This window comes from Mytilus edulis, chromosome 8 (assembly GCF_963676685.1).
Source record: "Mytilus edulis chromosome 8, xbMytEdul2.2, whole genome shotgun sequence".
NCBI classification, from domain to species: domain Eukaryota; kingdom Metazoa; phylum Mollusca; class Bivalvia; order Mytilida; family Mytilidae; genus Mytilus; species Mytilus edulis.
In genome coordinates this window covers 5,997,760-6,010,550 of record NC_092351.1, presented here as the reverse complement: position 1 = coordinate 6,010,550, position 12,791 = coordinate 5,997,760, and positions in this window count along the sequence as shown.

The following is a 12,791-nucleotide window of genomic DNA, read 5'->3' as shown; positions in this document are numbered from 1 at the left end:
GACATTTTCTAACATCCTTTTTTAAATTTCATTCTTATTATCGAGGTGGAAAGACCTTCAATTGTTCTCTGAAGAATTGGTTTTTAATTATTATTATTATTATTATTAGGTCTTTCACCTTTCGGATGAAAGACCTATTGTTTTTGTTCTGATTATTATTAGGTCTTTCCACCTTTCGTGTGGAAAGACCTATTGATTTTGTTCTGATTATTTTTTTATTCTTCCGCCTAATTTTTTTCTTGCGGTGTAAAAATGTTTCAAAAGATGTCGCTTAGTTTTTTTGTATATGAGATCATACAGTCTATACGCTTTTGAAACTCACCCTGTTTAACCGAACACTTTTCTTTATCTCCCCAAAAACTGTTTTTCTTGTTATCAGATCTCCTCCGCAACCGTAAAAGAAAGCGACAAATTTATTTTTCCAAATTGCTCTTTATATCCTCAGGATGTTACGTTTTATTTTGACCGAAGCTTTACGAAGACCCCATATGAGAGTAATTTCCCCTTTTGTATTGAAATAAGTGAAATAAATTTGTAACTGGAAAACCATAAGTGATAGAGGCCTAGGGTCTTTTGATTTGAGGCCCTTGCTAAAAAAGTATGAAAATGAGGTCAAGGTCAAAGGTCAAGGTCATGTTCAAATTTTTGATTTTGGCTTGTTATCTCTTATTTTCAGAAATCATACAAGATATCGACTAAATATTTTCACACAATTGTTAGTTACAACATGTCGTAACACATTAATTTTAGTCGAAAGGGTACGTAGACATTTGACGCGAGTTTTCCCCCTTTTTTATATCTAATATCATACGTATGGTAATATAACTCATTAACAATATAAAGTAGAGGACTAGAGTCTTTTGATTTGAGGTCCTTGGTTTATGACCTTGAAATTGAGCTCAAGGTCATATGCTAATTAAACGTTCTAGATTTTGACCTTTGCTTTTACCTCATATGTACACATGATAAAGCCATGGGACTTTTTGCATTAAGTTGTAAGCAATGTGACCTTAAAAAACACAACCGGAAGTGACCTTTTGTAAACCGGAAGTAGCTATTTTTTGTACTTTATCAATGTAAAAGTATATAGAACCATATATTTTTGGAATCAGTGTCAAGTAAACTATCAAACAATACCGGAAGTAAACTTTTTAAACCGGAAGTAAAAGATTATCTCCCTTTAATATATATTTTTTTATAGAAACCATATATTTTTTTAATAAGCTTTCAAAAAGCTGTCATTTGGCGCTAAAATTGACATTTAAAACCAAATTTTAATATTTTCATATAAAAAAAGGTCTTAACTGGTGGAAAGACCATCAATGGTTCTCTGAACAATTGGTTTTTAATTATTTCTTTTTTTCTTCCGCCAACTTTTTTTTCCTTCGCTGTTTTTTTGTTTCGCAAGATGTCGCTTAGATAAATGAAATATGATATCGAACAGTTTATGCGCTTTTGAGACTAACCCTGCTTAACCGAACACTTTCCCATATAAGAGTTATCTACCCGAACACTGTTTTTCTTGTTATCGCTTAATCTTCACAACCGTATAAGAAACTGACAAATTTATTTTTCCAAATGACGCGTTACATCCTCAGGATGTTCTGTTTTATTTTGACCGTATAGAGATTCCATATGAGAGTTATTTCCCCTTTTGTTTTTGAAATTTTGAAATGTATTTTAAACTGGAAAACCATAAGTGATAGAGACCTAGGGTATTTTGATTTTAAATCCTTGGTCCAAAGAAATGAAAATAAGGTCAAGGTCAAAGGTCAAGGTCGTATTTTACATTTTTATTGGTCTTTGATTTCCCTATAACTTAAGAATGGTTATAGATACAGAAAATTTACATAGTGAAAAATGTTTGGTACCTCAAGGGGCAACTTTGTTACATTTCGACTGTATTGGTTTTACCATTGTGTAAGGGACGTAATCCCCATTGATGGTTTATATAAAGCCATTATTAGACAAAACTCTTAAACCAAATGACCTTGACCCATAGGGTCTTTTTAAATGACATTGTGAAGCAATGACCTTGACAAAGGTCACAAGGTCAAAGGTCAAGGTCATGTACATATGTGATTTGGGGCACTACTTGAAGAGTTTTATGTGTGTTTGCCAACCAACCAACCAACCAACCAATCAATCATGATCATGATTAATCAACCAATAATGATCATGCTCAATCAATCAATCAATCAATCAATCAATCAATCAATCAATCAATCAATCATGTTTCCGTCTCATGTGTTTATCATAGGGTTCAAGATCTTCTTTGTTTCTTTTTCGCTCTTTCAATTGACCCTATCCAACGTGTTTAACCAACCAACCAACCAACCAACCAACCAACCAACCAACCAACTAATCGATCAATCAATCAATCAATCATGATCATGATCAATCAATCATGTTTCAGTCTCATGTGTTTATGTTTCTTTTTCGCTGTTTCAATTGACCCTATCCAACGTGTTTAACCGTTTAACCAACCAACCAACCAACCAACCAACTAATCAATCAAGCAATCAATCAATCAATCAATCAGGATCAGGATCAATCAATCATGTTTCAGTCTCATGTGTTTAATATAGGGTCCAAGATATTCTTTGTTTCTTTTTCGCTGTTTCAATTGACCCTATCCAACGTGTTTAACCAACCAAACAACCAACCCACCAACCAACCAACCGACCGACCAACCAACCAACCAACCAATCAACTTATCAATCAATCAATCAATCAATCAATCAATCAATCAATCATGATCAATCAATCATGTTTCATGAAACATTGAAATTTAATATTGTTCTTGCGTCACTTCTGAAAAAAAATCCACATGTACTCTGAAACTACAAGTACAATCGACCTCAAAATTTGCAGTCAGCAGGGCATACATGTACTAAAAGTTTATAAAAAAATTTGGTGCAGATATCTCTCAAAGCTTTTCCTAGAGAAAAGAAATAGCAATGCCGTAAAAATCGCTTGCTAGGTCCGTAAATCTCAGTAAAAACCTACAATAAAATGTCCGCTCCGAGATTGAAATACTAATCTGTGTTACAAACAGGTGCTGAAAAATGTACAATATCAGAAAATAATCAAAAAATGTGTTTTAAAGTTACACCGGATCAATTAAATCCAAAACATCCACTGCCCGTGAACTGTCATCAAGATGTCAATTTCCTACAATGACAAAAGAAATTACATTGTGTGCATTCCATCTCTATAGATGTTGTCTGTTTAACGTCCCCACCTAAAAAGAAATAAAAAAAAAGTTTTTGTTAATATAAACCCGCGTCACGTGGTGTCTCCTCAATCTGGCGCGCGCGCTGTACCTAAAATAAAATAAAAACTTTCCAAACTAAACATGAAACTTCTCCGGTAACACAATAATATAGACCCCATACCGAAACAAACTAACGAACAAACAAATACCCCCCCCCCCCCCCCCCCCCCATATAATCAATTTCAAAGGGGGAAAGACCGTTTACAATTGCTTTTTAAAAGCAATTGATTTATTAAGGTCTTTCCTTTTTCTATAAGGAAAGACCTTACTGTATTTCTTCTGATTATTATTATTATTCTTTTTGTTCCGCCAAACTTTGACAAAATTTCCCTCCGTAACCGTAAACCATGTCGCTTTCATCTTAACACTTTGTATCGGTGTCATGAATACCTATCCGGAACTCACCCTGTGAGTCGAAATATTTTGTCGGTTCGGAGTAATCCCTCCGAAACCCAAAAACCTTGTTATCGACCGTAATAGGTAGAAAAAAACCGAAGGGTGAAATTTGTTCAGGACCAGACCCCGGTTCTTCGTTACATTTGGATCGAAAAGATTCAACGACTCATTGGTAGGGTTATGCCCCTATGAAAATTAACCGGTGTCGGTTGGCCACCAAAACTCAGAAACCGTAAGTCGTAGACACCTAGGATCTTCACCAATCATCATCAATTCATGTATCTTTGAAAAATACCTCAAGGTCAAATTTGTATGTTGACCTTGACCTTTGACCTAGCACCTTGTTATGGGATAATCTCAGAAACCATTATACTTACAGAAGTTTTAGATAGTGGAAAATGTTTGGGTTATTACGGCGCAACTTTGTTATATTATGACCGAAGAGATTTGACCTTTTTGTAAGGGGCATAACCCCTGTTTTAGGTTTCTGAAAAGACAAAATCAGCTTTTACTATATAACCAAAGGACCTAGACCCATGGGATCTTCAGCAATGACATTTGGGACTAATGACCTTGACAAAGGTCACAAGGTCAAAGGTCAAGGTCAAGTCCCAGATAGCGAATTATGTGTTTTGACCTTATTTTAAGGATTTTTAGTGTGTTTTCAAGCTTTTAAAGGTTGACCTTGACCTTTGACCTTTAAACTTTTTAGTCAATATCTCAAAAACGGTTACTCTTACAGCAATAGTAAACAGTGAAAAATGTTTGGGTGACTAAGGCACAACTTTTCTACATTTTGACCGAAGAGCTTTGACATAACCTTAAGGGGCATAACCCCTATAAACGGTTTCTGAAAAGACAAAATTAGCTTTAACTCTTGAACCAAAGGTCCTAGAGCCATGGGGTCTTATATAATGACATCGTGGACCAATGACCTTTACAAAGGTCACAAGGTCAAAAGTCAAGGTCATGTCCTAAAAAGCGAATTTGTTGTTTTTGTCATATTTTAACGGTTTTATGTGTGTTTGAGAGCTTTTCAATGCATTCTACGACTATTGGAACATGTATTTTACATTACGAAAAGGAAAGACCTCTCAATTGTTCAAGAACAATTGACATTTTAATATTTATTATTATTATTCTTCCGCCAAACTTTGACAAATTTATCCGCATTAACCGTAAGACGTGTCGCTTTCATGTTCACACTTTGTATCGGTGTCATGAATACCTATCCGGAACTCAACCTGTGAGTCGAAATATTTTGTCGGTTCGGAGTAATCCCTCCGAAACCCAAAAACCTTGTTATCGTTCCAACACCGTAACCGTAATAGGTAGAAAAAAACCGAAGGGTGAAATTTGTTCAGGACCAGACCCCGGTTCTTCGTTACATTTGGATCGAAAAGATTCAACGACTCATTGGTAGGGGTATGCCCCTATGAAAATTAACCGTTGTCGGTTGGCCACCAAAACTCAGAAACCGTAAGTCGTAGACACCTAGGATCTTCACCATTCATCATCAATTCATGCGACTTTGAAAAATACCTCAAGGTCAAATTTGTATGTTGACCTTGACCTTTGACCTAACACCTTGTTATGGGATAATCTCAGAAACCATTATACTTACAGACGTTTTGAATAGTGGAAAATGTTTGGGTCATTAAGGCGCAACTTTGTTACATTTGACCGAAGAGATTTGACCTTTCTGTAAGGGGCATAACCTCTGATTTAGGTTTCTGAAAAGACAAAATCAGCCTTTACTATATAACCAAAGGTCCTAGATCCATGGGGTCTTCAGCAATGACATTGGGGACTAATGACCTTGACAAAGGTCAAAAGGTCAAAGGTCAAGGTCATGTCCCAGATAGCGAATTTAGTGTTTTTAACCTTATATGAGTCAACATTTTTAATTAATTCTACATAAACGGTAATGGTAACGTTTTCCTCCGTTGCTCAGTCCATATCGTTTACTTGAACATGTATGATGGCTCATATCGAAGCTGATACATTTATACATGTCTGGTTAAATTTTCGGGGTGACAAGTGAGATTACTTTTTTCGCAAATTGTTGGACCCCGGAAGATGGTGAAAAATGTCACTCTCCACATGAAATAATCCCAAAATTTTGATCATAAAACTCAATAAAAAAATTGTCCTTTCTAATAATTTATTTCAGGTCAAATCTACATATTTCTTTTCTCATCACATCAGCTCTATAAAACAGTTCTTATTGTTCATTTATGTCCATTTTTAAAATCACAGCATCCACAATTGTATGGCGGACTAATATTGTTTTTTAATTACGTCATCTGAGTTCCTCATCGCAAGGTCTATTAGGGATCCTGACCCATATAAAGGATTTTGAGAGTGTTTTCAAGCTTTGAAAGGTTGACCTTGACCTTTGACCTTTCAACTTTTTATTGGATATCTCAAAAACGATTATACTTACAGAAATAGTAAATAGTTAAAAATGTTGAGTTGACTAAGGCGGAACTTTTTTACATTTTGACCGAAGAGCTTTGACATACCCTTAAGGGGCATAACCCCCGTTAACGGTTTCTGAAAAGACAAAATTAGCTTTAACTCTTGAACCAAAGGTCCTAGACCCATGGGGTCTTTTACTATGACATCGTGGACCAATGACCTTTACAAAGGTCACAAGGTCAAAAGTCAAGGTCATGTCCTAAAAAGCGAATTTGTTGTTTTTGTCATTTTTTAACGGTTTTATGTGTGTTTGAGAGCTTTTCAATGCATTCTACGACTATAGGAACATGTATTTTACATTACAAAAGGAAAGACCTCTCAATTGTTCAAGAACAATTGACATTTTAATTATAATTTCATTCGTTTAAACGGGCAGTGCATTAGAGTGAAATTAATTTCTCCTGGGTGTTTCATCATATGTAGCATAGAGGGCGTAATGTTTTCCCGCTTCAAAATTATTTTCGCGGTATTTTATTGCCTATGTAATCATTCAGCACGACATCGTCAATCTGAGCAGTCGAATTTTCTTGGTACGCTGCCTATCTTGAATTTGACAATGAACCCAGATTCTCCATTACTTGAAGAATCTCCTGCATGGTGTTTCACAACAGGACATTTTCAACACTAGTAAACAACAATTAAAGTTTCAACAGCAGCCCTTTCGAGAACCTCATCCCGGTTGTATATGCCATTTTCCCGTTATATTGCAACATGTCCAGCATGAGCGGAAGTCAGTCTAAGTTTCAGGAAGGAGCCTGCTATGGTTGTGGATAACCAATATTTGAGGAATAGATGCCTATTCAACTCGAAAGCGGTCGATGGTCCAAATAAGGAATTATTTATATAAGATAAGTATTTATATTGGTAGTCGATCGAGTGCACACTTTTCTGACACACGACTACTTTGAAAATGAACAAGGTCAGTCTAAAATTATTGTCAGAGATAGATTATAGAGACATATTTATTTTTGGTATAACATTGGTTGTCATGATTTCATTACCGACAATTTAAATACCGATACCATTTTACACGCTTATAAAATACTTTTTTGTACTACACGGCTGTCCGTTTGTTTACATAACAATTATTCTGCTATTACATACAGTGATTTTGTTTTATAAGCTATTGAAGATCTTTTGTTTACAGGACTTATTATTGAATGTACTGATGTAAACCATTTGTTTGCTAATTCACTTGCCATTACTTGCTACCTCTGGTCTAAGCAATGGTAATCAAAGTTTTAATTTTAGATATAGGTCATGTCATTTACATCTATGGAAAACACCTTTGTGAAATTTGAAGATATCTTGGTAGATATGCAATCTAATTAAACATATTTTTATTGTTTTAAGTTAAACATTCAGCTTATCATCATATAAGAATATACGATCTGCAATCTGATCATCTTGGTTTTTAATGAACATATGACGAGGTATAATAGTTAAGACTACAGATCCTTTGATATATATTTTTATTCTCGTTCCCCTTTTTGGGATGAAGTTCTGCCTAATTATATATTTACTTATGTTACTTGACCACTAATTAAATTGAGGTGAATGAAAAGAAATTTTATGTATATAGATTTATGGATTTGTCACCGATTCTGATATTAGCGTGTGTACAGATTTTGCCACCTGAGTTAGACAAGACCTTATTGATCAAAGTGGTTATATCCACATGGTCTCCCAGTTATACATTGATATATTTGGTTATTTCATTGATACAGACAAAGCTATCATAAGCATAACCGGTTGAGAGACTCATAACTGTTTGATACCATGAAACAAGTTACACTATCTTCAGAATATTGAGGTTTATTTTATTGGAGAACTGTAGCTTCCGTTGGTCAGATTATATCCATTTCGTATATATGTCAAAGAAATCGGCTATACTATGATTGAATCATTAGTTTTGATGTTATATCAGCCTATATGAATCTAATATTGGACTTTCAGTTCAAAGTTAAGAACAGCTTATACTCTGGCTGGAAAATCTTATATGTGTTAATTTTACATTTTGAATCTAATTTTTCGTGCCACACTATGTTTATAGTGATACCAGTGGAACTGGATATGGTGGATGTTCAGTAGAAAGTCCTAAGATTATTGCTTATGGTATGTGTCATGAATACGATGTACACCATAGTTCTATTTGGAAAGAACTTACGGCTGTTATTATAGATGGCTTCTTGGACAGAATTTATGAGAGATAAACGCATTTATGGTTTACGGATAACCAAAACTTTTTGTTATTGTTTATATAAGGGCAGTATGAAGCCTTTTTTGCAGATATTGCGTATGTCATTTTTGTGACTTGTTAGAAGCACACTTAAGTCTTGTTCTTAGAGGTTGAATGGATACCTAGGGCAAAGAATAAAATTTGCAGACTATAAAAGTCGTACAAGTAATAGCTTTTCTAAAAAGCTTGCCGTATTTTAGCTGATTATATTGAGATCAGTGGTTTGTGAGTAGTTTATTTTTATTGGAATATTGCACTTCAAGCAATATGAAAACATAGCGCTTTTTTTCTACTAATTTGTCATTTTTGTTGTATTATTGGTGGACCCGTGTTTTAATGGAAGGAGACTTAATAAACTTGAGAATGGAAATGAGAAATGATATTATAATAAAATGTATTCTGTGTCTATAATCAACTTGATAAAAATAGCATATAACCTACACATACTTTTGAGGATTACTACTTGACAAAATGGACAACAACAGAAGGCAGTGGCGGATCCAGAGGGCGACGTAAAGTGTGTACGCCCCATCCCCCCCTCTTTTGCTCTTTTTGTTTTTTAAATGATTAATCATACGCGACTATGTGAACTTTGCCATTTCCTGTGTACTCTATTATTTAATTTTTATCTGACAATTCTTTACTTATTGAGATATTTTTCCCTGGAATTTACTGATTGTCAAAGTCATGTGATTCGCTATGGTGGAGTTGACCAGTGCTTCGAAAAACGTCGCTCAGTTTTTTTGAAATTCAAATTACAGTAACACATTGCTTAAGCTGAGGATTACAATCATGACACCTTCAAAGCGACATAGGATTGAGCAAGAACGTATTGACTTCTATTTCACTATTCCACCAAAGAGGAAGTAATACTCTATAGACTATAACACTCTCATGAAAAAAATACCATGGCAATATTATTTACCTACGAAAACATGTTTAACCCCAAACGCCATTGTCATGATTGATATGGACTATATAAAATTGCTGTTTGGTGTGAACCAAGCTTTGCGTTGAAGACCAAACTACAACCTTTAATAGTTTACTTTTATAAATTGTGACTTGTATAGACAGTTGTCTTTGGTACTTACATGTATATGAGATCCAGTTATATCTATCTACAAGATTGAGAACACATTTTTTTGTAATAAATTTAAAACATATTTAATTCTGTAGTATCTGATAATATGTATCAGTTATTTGTGATTTTTCATTTGATGTGTACTCTCTGGTAATGTCAGTATCAGCATGATCAGTTGATTGGCTGTGATAAGAAAAATGGGGCAGTTTGCAATTGTCATGTGCAGGTACACCACATGTGGATCTTCTTTCCCCTCTCATTCATAAAATTGTGCAGAAACGCACCAGTATTTTGGTGAATGAAACACTTGTCATATTAAATTAAAGTCAGAGGTGGAGTTAGAGGGTTTTTCGGGGGGGCCTGGGCCACCCCTTTTTTAGGAAATATTTTGTTGTTTTTATAGGGAATCACTGAAGCATGACTGGAGTTGGCCCCTTCTTAGGCAGTCAGTGGGCTCCCGCTTATGAAAATTTCTGGATCCACCAATGAAAGTTTGAGTAAAGATAGATAAGGATTTATGACAAATTATGTTAAAATTTGCACAGATAATGAATGAAAAATCTAGTAAATTAAAAAATAGGCACTATTATTAAAAGCTTTCCTTGCTTATTCACAAGGACATATCATATCCTCCATGCTATTCCGATCTGAATTTTTATTCTTACATGTACATACATGTAGTCTGGTGCTGTTCCAAGTAGTCTTCTTTTTTCTGTTTCTTGAGAAGTATTTGTTTTACCTGTTCAGTCACTGTAAAGTGTTACAATTCATATTTAAATGCAACACATAAATAGTGACCAAAAAGGTATGGCTATCACATGAGAGAAGCTAGAAAAAAGTCAAATGTATACATTTTAAACATTTGTGTGGGACCATGAAAATGTGGTATATAGATAGATATGCATAGATAGACCATAGAACAAATAAGCAAACAATTCAAAGGAGATGTACATGTAAGATGAATTATGAAAAAAAAGAGCCATGGCCAGGGGCCCCAAACTTGACAGCATTTGGTGTTGAACAGGTAAAATGTTTGCAGTGACAATTAAATATAGCCTTTGTTAGAGGTGACCCAGGTCGCCTTTCTCTAAATCAGCTATATTAAACATATTTCTGGGCCGGGTTGAAAAATAAATGAAAATGACTTTAAAAAAAGCTAATAGAAATACACCAAATTTGGGAGACATCTATTTAAATGTTTGAAATAATAAGAAAGTTGACAAGAACTAAGCTTTTTCAGATAATATACAGACTATTGCAGTCAGCCTATAATAGACTCTTTGCCTCCTGAAATGTTTGATTATACACTGTGCTTTCCTATAATGATTTAAAATCAGTGTGATAGTTTTCATGAAGAACACTGAGCGTACAGGTATTATGACAAGATAAATGTTGTGTTACATGTACATGTATCTACCCAAATAAGTAAAATATAAAAATTCTTGACTTCTAAAACCAGTGATGCTGTGTGAAAAAAAAAATTGACTTACCAGTATGCTTCTATCCATTGAGTTGATTTATTATTAATTATTTTGCTTTGGATACACCTTATTGCTACAATATGTATATGTCTGCCATTACAAACTGTACATGCATGTACATCACATATATTCAATGTAAAATTTTGATGTTTTAATACAAAATATATGATGCCACAACGGAAAAGTAATTGTTGTATGACGTTAATGGTTAAAGAGAGACAGATTCTCAGGTCAGCTGGGACAATAAGGGGGGGGGGGGGGGCTGGGGGAGGGGGCGACTTCTCCAGTCATGCTTCAGTGATTTCCTACATAATCAACCAAATAGTAATGTTCATCACGAAAAAATATACTAAGTGTAAGACCTGATGATGTGAATAAATTGAAATCAGACATATCAAATGAAGTTTTCAGTGCTTTTAATATATCAATGGGCAATCTGATGAGTTAAGCCTTTTTTGACTGATTTTTATAGTTTGTTCTTATGTTGTACTGTCATACATGTACCACTGTCCAAGGTTAGGGGGAGGATCGGAATCCCGCTAACATGTTTTACCCCGCCACATTATTTATGTATGTTTCTGTCCCAAGTCAGGAGCCTGTAATTCAGTGGTTGTCGTTTGTTAATGTGTTACATATTTGTTTTTCCTTCATTTTTGTATATAAATAAGGCCTTTGTTTTCTGGTTTGAATTGTTATACATGTCATATCAGGGCCTTTTATAGCTGACTGTGTTGTATAGATCCCTGATTACAGATGAGGCATGTAAGACTCTAGTGTGCTCACTCGTTACATCACGACTAGATTATGGTAATGCGCTGTTATACGGAACAAATAGCTGTGTAATAACAAAACTACAGCGTGTGCAAAATACAGCAGCACGGCTAATAACGCACAAGAGAAAATAACACCTGTTCTCATTTCATTGCACTGTTTACCGGTTCATTTTCGTTGTCAGTACAAACTCCTGCTGTACATTTTTAAAGCAATTCATGGCAAGGCACCATCATACCTACATGAATTAGTTGAACATTACAAACCTGGTAGAGCCTTGCGATCGGAGAAAAGGATGCTGTTACGACTACCAAACGATGTTAGGACAAAACGCTATGGTGAACGACGGTTCGATATTGCCGCACCAACTCTTTGGAACAGCTTACCTTCATCCTTACGAAATGAACAATCTCTTGACGTTTTCAAAAAGGATCTTAAGACATATTTTTTCCGAAGTGCTTTCATTGATTTTTTGTAAATTTGTAAATTTATGAACAATTTGTTTTACCAGTTGATTGTATTGTGAACTTTTACTTAATAATTTTTAATACTTGAGTCACTGTGGTTTAATGATAATCATTATTTTAAATTTATACAGAGGAAATTTTAAATTTTTCTTAACTCATTTTTATTTTTTGAAACTTTTTACTTTTCTTTCATTTTGATTAATTTTAAATTTTTGATATTTTTTGTGTGGGTTGTACATTCTTTTATATTATTCTATTTAACCGACAATCAATGTTTTCATTTTACACGCCACTGCTCAGAAATTGTATTTATGTGATTGTATATTTTGCTTTTACCTTATGTATCTTATTTTTTGTTTATTCATGTTAAGCGCTTAGGGTAATTTTTCAAATTATATAATGCGCTATATAAATATTGTATAATAATAATAATAATTCTACAATATTATTTAAACTTTAACAACGCAACATAATACATGGATATATTTCTAAAGAAGGGAATTAGAGCAATACATAAATAGTGTATATTCAATTAGATAATAAAAATATACATGTCGTGTGTATATTTTCACTTCATACATTTATGAAATTGTAAACC